This window comes from Oryzias latipes, chromosome 7 (genome assembly GCF_002234675.1).
Source record: "Oryzias latipes chromosome 7, ASM223467v1".
In the NCBI taxonomy this organism is placed as follows: Eukaryota; Metazoa; Chordata; class Actinopteri; order Beloniformes; family Adrianichthyidae; genus Oryzias; species Oryzias latipes.
The window spans coordinates 23,878,406-23,890,331 of record NC_019865.2 but is presented as its reverse complement, the minus strand read 5'-3'; positions in this window follow the sequence as shown (position 1 = coordinate 23,890,331).

The following is an 11,926-nucleotide window of genomic DNA, read 5'->3' as shown; positions in this document are numbered from 1 at the left end:
TGGATGGTGGACCTGTGGACCTCCTGTGGACCCTGCGTTTGTAGATGCTCTGCAGCGAGGGTAGAGGAGTCCTTGTGATCTTGGACGCAGTCTTCACCACTCTCTGCAGGCGTTTGCGGTCCATGGTGGTAGAGCTGCCGTACCGCACTGATGCAGCTGGTCATGATGCACTTAACAACACAGCTGGAGAAGTTGCTGAGGATCTTTGGGGATATGCCGAACTTCCTCAGCCTCCTCAAGAAGAACAGCCACTGTGTCCAGGTTAGGTCCTGGCTGGGGTGGACTCCCAAATATTTAAAGCTGCTCACCCTCTCCACTTCCACTTCACTACCCAGTTGAGGTGTATCTGGTGGCATCTGGTCCAGATTCCTTCTGGATGCCTCCCTGGGGAGGTGTTACAGGCATGTCCCACTCCAGGACACCCTGGAGAGACTACCGGTCCTCTTCTCGAATGACCTGTGAACGCCCAGAGGAGCTGGAAGAAGTGGCCGAGGAGAGGAAAGTCTGATCATCTTTGCTGAGACTGCTGACTGTGACCCGGTCCCTGATGAGCGGAAGAAAATGGATGGGTGGATGGATGGATGGAAAAAATGTATAAAGCTTTAAAATATTTTTGTGATTCTTGTTACTTTGGGAAAGCCTGTGAAATTATTTTCTAGGCTCCATATCTAAAGAGGCTTAGTACCAAAACTGATTTTTCTCTGCTCCATGCTTCAAATATTTAATTAGGAAAAAGGGGGGGAACATTTTTAATTTCAAAAAGGTTTCATCACTGGGAAATCAGTTAGTACAACAAAGATTTTGCCATGTTAAAGATGCACCGTTGAGCTATTTTGGTGCAGTTGGACCTAACAGCAGCCTTTAACCAGGTGGGCTGTGCATTTCTACCATCATACATTGATTTTACTGTTTGATGGAGCAGATCACCAAACAATAAAAATCTCTCACACACTAAAAAGAAAACTACATATCACGTTTCTGCAAACCTTCCAGAAACTGTAAACCTTCAGTGGCAGAGCAAACAGCTAAAATTCACCTCCATATTGATATGGGAGATACTGAAAGGATTTCCACTATGAGAGCTACAACTCAGGATCCCAAACAAAAAAAGATATTGGTGCAAACATAAGTCTGTTTATTTAGAGCTGCCTTTTTGTTTTTTCTGTTTTTTTGTGTTGGTTTCTTTAGTTCAAAGCCGAATTTTCAGCTTGTGAGTTTTGACTTTAATTAAGATAAAAATTTGAGGTAGAAATTCTAAAGTGCAATTAATTACAAATTGTATCAGGCCAAATTTTCCTGTGTTTATATTATGCTAAGCCAAATCTTATTATTGGCTGGTCCAAGATATTAAAACTTTTAGAGACATTTACAAACTGTAATCAAGAAATTTGGCTTTTCTTTTGTTGTTTTCCAATATGTGGTTGCCAGAATTGTGTTAATCTAAATATTCTTCATTGTAACTGTCCTATAGTTTAAAAAGAGGCTGGACTGTTTCAAGTACTGACTCTGCTGTCAAACAAACTACAGCAAGTACAAGGGTAATTGTGTTTCTTCTGTCATCTTTTCAAAATAAAATGTATGTGTATAGTCGGAATTTTGTCATTACCTTACAGACATTAATTATAATTTCATGCTCCAAAAATTATTTGTTATTTTTACTGGGACCAACATCCTTAGTTTTAACTTACTTTTCATATTTCTCTGGTATCGTTGGGTCTGTTGTCTCCAAAACAACCCCCAAAGGAAATATGTAGAGGTCTTTCTGATAAATTGCTTATCTACCTCAAATAGTACCACTTTACTGACGAGCAGCAAAGGTGAAAAACACGGAGGTGGGAGCATCATGTTGCCAGATTTCTTTCTCAGCATTAAAACCTATGAGATTCAAGAGACAATTATTTGGAGACAAATACCAAACATACAAGTAAATCCATGAAGAATAAAGAGGCTTAAACTATCTGGCATATCACTTACTTTGACATTAGAATCCTTTATGTGGGGTTTGTGTTCTCACTTGATATTCGATATACCAAATTTTTCAGACCATAAGGTACACTGAATAATTGGGTGTGTTAAGAAAAACAGAACAGTCAGACAATGTGGTATGACTACACTACCCAGAACACGTAGAGGGGCTGAGGGACTGGGGATTGGTCAGAGTTGTCGATGGGAAGTTTTTCAAACAAACTATGTTATCCTTCATGTTTATTTCTTATTTGCAATTATCAGGCTTTACCTAGAGTTCAATGAGACAGATCAGTCAAACTTCATTGTTTTTCCATTGTAACACTTCAAAAACAAAACAATACTCTCACTTTTTGCAGACTATTATAGAACAGGAATGCTGTTCTACCAGTGAGATCACCCAGTAGGATTTGCAAGATTCTCTCTACTTTGACATTTGCTCTAGTATCTGGTAACAACAATCTTGGGTGAACACCATAGGCTAAACCATGGGGTGGGCAAACTACATCCCAGGGGCCATATGTGGCCCGTTAAACTATTTGACAATAATAATATAATAATAATAATAATATAATTCTTAATAATGTTTTAGTTTCCCGATAATTTCAGTGTGTCCCCATAGATGGTGCACTACAAATAAACAGACTTTTGCTTAGGTGCAGAAAGTTATTCAAAATTCATGTGAAGTTGGAAGATTTGTTGTATTTCTGACATTCATGAGGGTTTTCAGAGTCAAACAGTCATTTTTTTCGATCATTCCAACACAACATGAAGACAGTATTTCTCTAAACATGCACTTTGTTCCCCTGAAGGACATCAATTCATTGGTACAATTGCCACTAAAATGAGAACAAAAGCCACAGTTCTGACATAAAACCTGAAAACTGTTCAAAATTTTACGTAGTACATAAAATCAAAATTAAAGTTTTATTTTGTCCAGATCCCATGTTATTTCATTTTCTTATGAGGTGGACTACCAAAACACACCATGCCTCTGCACCTGGTCCGGGCCATGTGTCTAATTTTAGGACCCTTTGTGGCCCATGTTTCAATAGTTTGGCCACCCCTGTGCCAAATGCACATTCAAAAATGTAGTGGTTTCAACACTTTTAACATGTTTTGCATGTTCTTGGACACGTGTCACATGCCTAGTGTGAACATAGCATGGTCCAAAATATAAATTACATATAGAGAGGACCACTTGTACTCCAACATCACTAATGAATGTCTTTAACTACTTGCACTAACCAGGGACTTTCCTTGTTAAATTGGTTTCTTTCAGTTGTGTCTGTCTTTGGTAAATATGGCTCTTGCGTTTGTTGCCTTAAGTAATTGCACACAGAGGGATTTGCTTTAAAGCCATCATCCATTGAGTCAGTCACCGGAGAGAAGGAATCTTATAATTAGAGCCTTATTAAAGCTAACAGTCCAACTATGTTGGTTTACAGGACAGAAGGGTACCTCAGAAATTCACAATGGGGCCCTTTCACTGTGCCTCATTTACAGAAGGGGAACGGGGAAAAAAACAAGGTTGGTCTTAGCATTTGTGCAGATGTAATTGCAATCTCTCAGTTTGTCTGATGCTGATAATGGGGCAATGGGAAATTCCTGTCAGTGTCGTTGGGCAGGGCGCTTTCGCAACCACTTTGGCAGGCTCCGTGTTCTACTGCAGGGCAGCAAATGCGTTACAGCATGCTCAAATACTGTAGCTGTCATTAAACACACTCAGAAAAAAGAAACATAAAACAATCTAAACTCACAAGTGTATGCCATTCTCCTGAGTCTTCGGGAGTGAGAACTTTTATCGTCCATCATCCCTGTACAATTAAAGCCGTTGAAAGACTGGAGCTCATGAAAAAATGTAAAGTGGCTTTTGTAATCCTATTCAAATAATGCAAGCTCGCTGTTTTTGACAGCTTTGTTTTCTCTGCATGTTTTTGGGGACTGGCAGAAAAACCGAAATTTAAGAAGTATGCACATAAACTAACCAAGTCAAACAGAGCTTCCTTAAGAAAAAGCAGCAACTCTTGTGCTAAAAATACTTTGTTTGCAGCAGGCAGCCCCTTCATGGCAGGAATATGTGCCACATTAGTGGAGTTAGAACAGCATAACACTCTTGTGGTTGGTTGTTGGTTACAGTATGTAACTCCTGGCATCTTGGCTTTTGGAGAATTCAAAGTTAAGTATTCATGCAATGACACCAAGAGCCTACTCTACTTGGTGGACCCGCATACGTACATGCCAACAAATCCAAGGTGTCATTAGAGCTTTGTTAGACCACCCAAAAAAATGTCTAGCTGATGTCAAAGGTTCTAATTTATGACCACAAGTTAGCAACATGTACCTAGAAACTTGCCAACAGTAACAACCATGTTTTATTTTTATTTTTTTTTTGTGTGTTTTACATTAAAAATGTGAAAATATTGGTCATTGGTCATGTAGAAAAAGTTGGCAAAATAGTTTGAACACTGACCAAAAATTACAGAACTTTTTCATTGGGATTTTGACAAATGAATGCTGTAGACTCCATCAATGCTGTAGTGGAGGTGTTTTAGTGAATTAAACTCCATGCAACAAAGATCAGTTGCATCCTTTGGGCAAGGAAAAAAAAAGATGTAGCCTTTTTTCCGAAAGTCTTAGAGTACAATAAGCAGACAAAGCAACAAGAGACGGTTCAAAAAAACCTTAACATCCTGGACACATCAAAACCTTTAGGAATAATGGTTGACAAAACTTTCAAGAGTGGATTAAATATGACTTACTCACTGATCAAAGATAGTTTTGTCAAGTCTTTTGAAAAATCTATTTGTTTATTTTTTCTTTTCCTTTCGGCTTTTCTCTTCAGGGGTTGCCACAGCGAATCAGCTTCTTCCATCTTCCCTCTTCTCTCTCCCTGCGAGCACACCTTACCCCTCTTCTTCTTCGACCAACAATAGTCCAATTTCTATCAGCAAACTGTCGGTAAACAGCACCGACATGGTATGGTTATCATGTGTCTGATTTGCATATTTGGTTTGGCAAACATTTTACATTGGATACCCTCCTTGACACAACCCTCTGTATTTATTTATCCGGGCTTAAGCCTAGCAAAATTAGACCCTGGCTCTAATCATAGCCCGTTTCGCAAAATTTATGAAAAAACAAATTTTATCGGAAGGAAGCTGCATCTTTTAAAATCTTGTTGATAAGAATACAATAGACTGTTTTTTACTGATTTGAGGTCCTAATGTCAACACCATAAATTAGTGACATGAGACATACAGATACATTAAAACACAAGTAAACCACAAATTATAGATTTAAGGGCTTAAGAAGGCATCCATACCAGTACCTGTGATGTTGGTGAGGTTTAGAATGATTTTATACTTTGAAGTGTCAAGTCATTGTATAAAACCATAAATAATAAATATAAATATGAATTCTGCTAATATAATCTTACTTCTGAAACCTGGGAAAGATCCCACATCACCATCCAGCTATCGACCCATATCGCTGATTAATGCAGATCTTAAAATAATCTGCAAAGCTTTGGCGGGAAGGCTGGAGAAGGTAGTTCCCTCTCTAATACATCCTGACCAAACAGGTTTTATAAAGGGTAGACATTCATCTACCAACATGCGCAGATTAATCAACCTCATAGATTATACAACCATCAACAACCGAGAAGCAACCATTTTGTCACTGGACGCAGAAAAGGCATTTGATCGGGTCAACTGGAAATTTTTAATAGCCTCCCTGAACAAATTTGGCTTTGGAAAATCATTTATTAACTGGATTAAAATACTATATGCCTCTCCTAATGCTCGTATCAGAACAAATGATCAAACATCTCCAAGCTTTAATTTACAAAGAGGAACCAGACAAGGCTGTCCACTATCTCCGTCTTTATTTGCACTATTTATTGAACCTCTAGCTGCTGCTATTAGGCAAAGTCGAGACATTGAAGGCATTCAAACCAAAAATTTAGAACACAAAATAAGTCTTTATGCAGATGATGTTTTACTATTTACTCCTAATTCACAATCTTCCATCTGCCAAATCATCTCCCTAATTAATAGATTTTCCTCAGTTTCAGAATACTCCATAAACTGGTCTAAAAGCACAATTTTACCAATTAATTGCAATGATCTAAATCCGTCATCTATTAAAATACAAACAGGCAACATAAAGTACTTAGGTATAAATATCTCCTCTAGGCATTCTGATCTACTCAAGCTAAACCACACCCAACTACTTAAAACAACCGAGGCTGATCTCACTAGATGGAAAACTCTACCCATTTCTCTAATCGGGAGAGTTGCAGCCATAAAAATGATGATTCTCCCAAAAATTAACTACCTATTTTCAATGATTCCTTCCAAACCTCCAACTACTTGGTTCAAATCATTAGACTCATTCATTTCCCAATACCTCTGGGAAGGTAAACCCCCACGGATTAGTTTAAAAACTATTAAAAAACCTAAAGATAGAGGAGGACTAGGCCTTCCAGACTTCCAGGACTACTACTCCGCGAACAGATTGTGTTATGTACAAAAATGGCTGAATCCTGGTGTGCTGGATGAATCCTGGCTAGACATTGAACAAAATCTCTGTGATAACCTAGATATTTCTAATTTTCCTTTCTTCAGTTCTAAAATTAAACAACACAAATGCTTCAGAAGTTTAAACATCAGCTCATCCTTAACAGCCTGGTGGGATTTTCTTAAAAAAAACAACCTCACATTATTTCCATGTAAACTTACCCTCATTTGGAATAACCCTGACATTTTGATTAACAAAAACATGATTCATTTTGCTTCATGGAAGAACAAAGGAATCGAGCAGTTCCAGCATATAATTCAGAATAGAAAATTTATGTCTCTCTCAACGTTATCCTCAACCTATGGAATTAATATAAACAAATTTCTAGAATATCAGCAGCTTAAATCAGCTATAAGCACTAAATACTGCCTGACCCAAATAGACCTAGACCCTCCCCTTACAGTAACACATTTCATGGACCTTAAAAATCCCAAACTCACCTCCAAAATTTATAAGATGTTATCAGACATAGATGAAACCATTTACTTACCCATGACAAAATGGGAGTCTGAGCTATCATTGAATTCTAGTGATCAATTTTGGCTACAGATCTGTTTGAATGCCTTTAGTATGACCAAAAGCCCTAATCTGCAACTTATTCAATACAAGATTCTCCACAGAACTCACTACACCGGACAGAGGTTATTTAAAATGGGTCTCAATCAGTCTGCTACATGCACACAGTGCATAGGTAACAACATAGACGACTATTTGCATGCCCTGTGGGTCTGTCCACCTGTCCAATCATTCTGGCGTAAGGTTTGTGAGGATTTATCAATCTGGTTTAATCATAAGATTCCTGCTTGCCCCAAATTCTGCTTATTAGGTGACCTGAATAACATCAACATGGAATCTAACAAGGCTTATATGGTTCTCACCGCTGTATGTATCGCAAAGAAAACTATCCTCCTAAACTGGAAATCTAAAAATAATCTTAGCATCAACCACTACAGAAACCTCATGTCAGAGCATATTAGTTCAGAGATAATGTCCTCCACAAAAAACCTGTCGGCTTCAGACTCTCCCTGGCTCCAGCTGGTTAGTCACATCACCTAGTGGGGGTGGGATGGTGATAGGTTGAGCCGGGTCCTGGCTGGTTGGGTGGGCCGGGGTGGGTTTGGGGGGGTGGGCTCTGCCGGGCCTGTCGTTCTTCCGGCTCGGGGCTCTGGTTGCCTGGGTGGGGTGGTGGTGGGGGCGCACACTCTGCCGGCAACTTGGCAGGGGTTCCTGGGCGGGTGCCTGCTGGGCGCAGGGTAGGCAGTGCGGCTGACCGGGAACGGCGGCCGGGTGCCGTGCTGGGTGGCTGGTCGCCGTGGCGGGGGCTGGGGGGGGGGGCTTGGGGCTCTGGGGCCTGGGGTCGTCTGCCCGTGGCCGGTGTTTCGCCCGTGGCCAGTAGTTGGCGCGTGGCCTGGCCCCCCGGGGGTCGGCGCCGCAGTCACAGCAGGGGTTAATGGGTTCACTTGGGTGGGTTTATTTCATTATTATTATTATTATTATTATTATATTAATTATTTTATTATTATTATTATTATTATTATTATTATTATTATTATTACTTATTTATTTTTTTTTGGGGGGGGGGGCTGGGGGGGCAGTGTGCTAGTCCTTAGGGGGGCCGGGGTATGAATGGTGGGGCTGGACCCCATACCCCCCCGTTCTGGCACCGGGACCCTTCCTTGCTGGCTGTCTCTCGGCGCCGCGAGGCTCTGGCCTCCAACTGCGGCTGGCTTGGCGTTTCTGGCTGCCCGGCCGCTCTGGGAGGGGGGGCGCCTACCGCGGCCGGCTGGGGGGCCGGTCGCTCGGGGGAGCCTTCTCCCCCGGTTGTGCCCATCCGCCCGCTCCTCCCCGCCCTCACCCAAACAAATATTGCACACAGGCACATAGGGCCCCGGGATCTGGATGGGAGGGGTATGCTGGCGGGGCTCACTGGGGATGCCCCTCTCTGGGTTCTCGTTGGCACCCGCCCTCCTCCCCGCTTTTTACTTGCATATTAGACACTCTGATTCATCTAGGGCCTTGTGGAGAGGGTCTGGTGGAGGGGGGCACGGTGAAACATCCGTGCTCACCTTTCGCTGGCCCCCCCACAATTTTAACTTCCTCTGTAGACACACACACTGCATGCTAGCAGCACACACACAGCAAATACACACCACTCACAGAGGGACTCCGGAGTGGGGGGCTTTGCGGCTTGGCAGCGGTGGATCCCCCCACACTGGTGACCTCCTATTTTACCTGCAGCACACACACAGCACTCCCACACCTCCATACATGGGTGGGGTCGGGGGGGGGCGGCCGGTCTTCACCCACCTGGTCCTCTCAGGGCGGCCGGGCTTATGGGTGTCCTGTCGGCTGCGGGAGGGGTCTGGCATGCGGCGCTGGGGGTCGGCCGGCTGGGGGGGGGGGGGGTTGCTGCTTGGCGGCGGGGGTAGGGAGGGTAACCAGATGATTGTGAGTATGTGTGTGTGAGTGCATGGGTAGGACCGACCTGGGGGCTGGCTCGCTGGGACCCTCTGGGGCTTTCCCTCCCCATCACAGAGAGGGGAGGGCACTGAGAGGGTCGGGGAGGGGGGGTCAGATATTATGGCGGGGGGGGTGGTAGTGCGTAGGGTTCTAGGGGGGTGGCTGTGGCTGTGGGTGCGTGGCGATCCCTGGGTTGCTAAGGTCGCGGGCCTGGGCTGGCTTGCGGGGACGGGGCGCCGGTCGGGTGGTGGCCGGCTCTTGGGTTCCGGGGGCCCTGGCTTCGTCCCTGGCCTTTGTCTCGGTGTCCGGCGCCCGGTGGCCCCCATGGCTGCCGCCTGGTACGGCTAAGCGCTCCTGTCTTGTGGCCTGGGGGCCGGACACTGGGTTCGCTTGTGCCTCTGGGCATTGGGGGGGCCCCTGTAGGGGGGCCCTCTCTGTGCCTGGCTGGTGGGGTGGGCTGTCCCCTCCTCCTCCCCTCCCGGGCTGCCTGGGTCCGGATGCTGGGGGGGCTTCTGGCCTGGGGGGCTCTCCTCCCCTCTCCTGGTCTGGCTGGTCTGGCTGGGTAGGATCTGGCTCCCTTTATGAACTCACGGTTCACGTCGGCAGCATGCATGTATCTCCACCCCCACGTGCACGTGCACACTCCACACTGCTCCCTGTCTGCTTCATCCCTCCTCCTTACCTACAGTGTATTGATGGACAGATATTTTTCGCTCATCTTAGTGTCAGATTTTCACCTTTGATGTAACATTCGTCTTTCCAGCAGATCTGGTATAATTGTTACAGCTTAAATTAATAACTTAGTCAAATCAGTGCTTGTATCCCCCACCTTTTCACCTTTCTTCCTTTTACTCTCTTCCACCCTCCCCTCACATTCTTCCCCTCTCCCTCCCCACACACACTAAATGTAACAAATAAATAAAAAATAATACGACAAAAAGGGGTTTATACAAATCTACACTCTAGTTTCTTGAAGCTATATAACCTCTTTTTGTGATAGTAAAACCTGTCCAACACAAAAAGCCTTCAGCTCTAATCTGTTTGCTCAGCTGTTGGACAGAACAAGTTAAAACAGAAAAAAAAAAAAAAAAAAAAAAAAAAAAAAAAAAAAACCATAAATAAGACTTCTTTAAAGAACTCCTATACCAACAAACAATCGAATTTATTCTTAAAACCAATGCATTTATGCTTTTCTGTCCCTTGAACACTTTTTGTCTGCTTGTTTATATTTATTTCCTTTTTTTTTAACTAAGAACAATACAAATTCTGAAGGAATTTGAATTTATGAAGCTGGATGAGTTGCACTGCCTGAGCCACTTGTGTGGCTTAGACGCCATGGCATTGTTATAGACGCCATGTCATTGTATCGCTGAGGTGACAACACTGTTGGTATTCAAAAGACACCAAAACATCATCCAGGAAACATAAGGACGGAGAAGCTGTCTGTGGTCACTACTTGCAGAGCCACTTCTTTATTGGAGGTGTCTTGTTGATTGTCTATTATTTCCATCTTTTGTCAATTCCACTTGAACAAAAACATGTGAAATGAATTGTCAGTGAGTGTTCCTTCCTAACTGGAAAGTCAGATTACACAGAAGTGTGATTGCCTTGGAGTAACATTGAGTTGTTTAGGAGTTCCCTTTATTATCATTTTAATTTTTAAGCTGTTTAGTTTAAATCCCAATACTAATATAATAGGTATAAAAAGCTGCTAGATAGATCGCTTGTGCACCACTACTACATCTGAAAAATGAAGCTAAAAGTAGGTGAATCAGAGCAGTTTTAATTGTAATTGTATAAAAATACAAAATATGGACAATGTGAATTTTGTTTTAAAAAGACAGATGACATAAAGTAAGATAAAAACACAAGACGTAATAAATACCAACCACTGACTGTCTTATAACAGTACCATTAATAACTTTGCCTGTAATTACATGGAAATGAAAGCTTCAACAAAAGCTGCATTAGGGGAATAAAGTCAAAAACAAATTTTTGTAAAATTAACTTTTGCATAAAAATTTGTTAAAGTTCCTCAAAATGTGTTTTTCTATGGAGCCAGTGACCTGACATGGGTAGAAAAAACATTACTAATTTGTTCCCACGAAATAGTAATTCATTCCTTGAAAAAATTGTGAACTTTTACACACCTCGTATTTTCAACCAGAAAACAACTCAAATGCTTTCAGTCACATATTTACTGTAAACAACATAACTGCTTTCATATAAATAAAACGTGTTTTGCGGTGTATTAAAATTGGCATTGCGCAAACTCCAAATGAAACATTTTTTTCAGATTAAACGAGTCACATGACCAACAGCTGTGCACAGGTAGACAGTATGAATCAATTTTCTTTTTCTTTTTCTTTTTTTTTAACTTGTCCTGTCCAACAGCTTGTCAGACAGATGAGAGCTGAAGGCCTCTTTTGTTGGACAGATTTTACTTTAACAACAGTGGTTATGAATCTTCTGACACAGCAGAGGTATGTCTGAATAAACCCCTTTTGTAATCAAGGCCAAACTTTATTCATTCTAATCGTATTTGAAAATCTTTAGTGTTGGACCAGACGGAAAAGGAAAGGAGGGAGGAAGAAAGAGGGATGTTAGAGAGGGGGGAGATAGGAGGGTGATTGGGGGGGGGGGGTAAAACAATGAAGCAACTTGCTGGATGTTTAATTTTCTCAACCTGCTGTGGCCGCGGGGTTGTTGGAGCCTCTCCCGGCTACGTTTGGGCAAAGGACAGATACACCCTGGACAGGTCGCCAGCCTGTTGCAGTGCCTATGGGGCTGGGGCAATCAGGGTAACCCCTGGGTGGCTATCTGGACAGCAGACAGAGAGCCGCTGTCTGCCACCGGAGCGGCATGGCGAGCTCCAGTGGCGGAGCTCGTTTGCTTGCTACGCCAGCACCCAGCAGCTAGC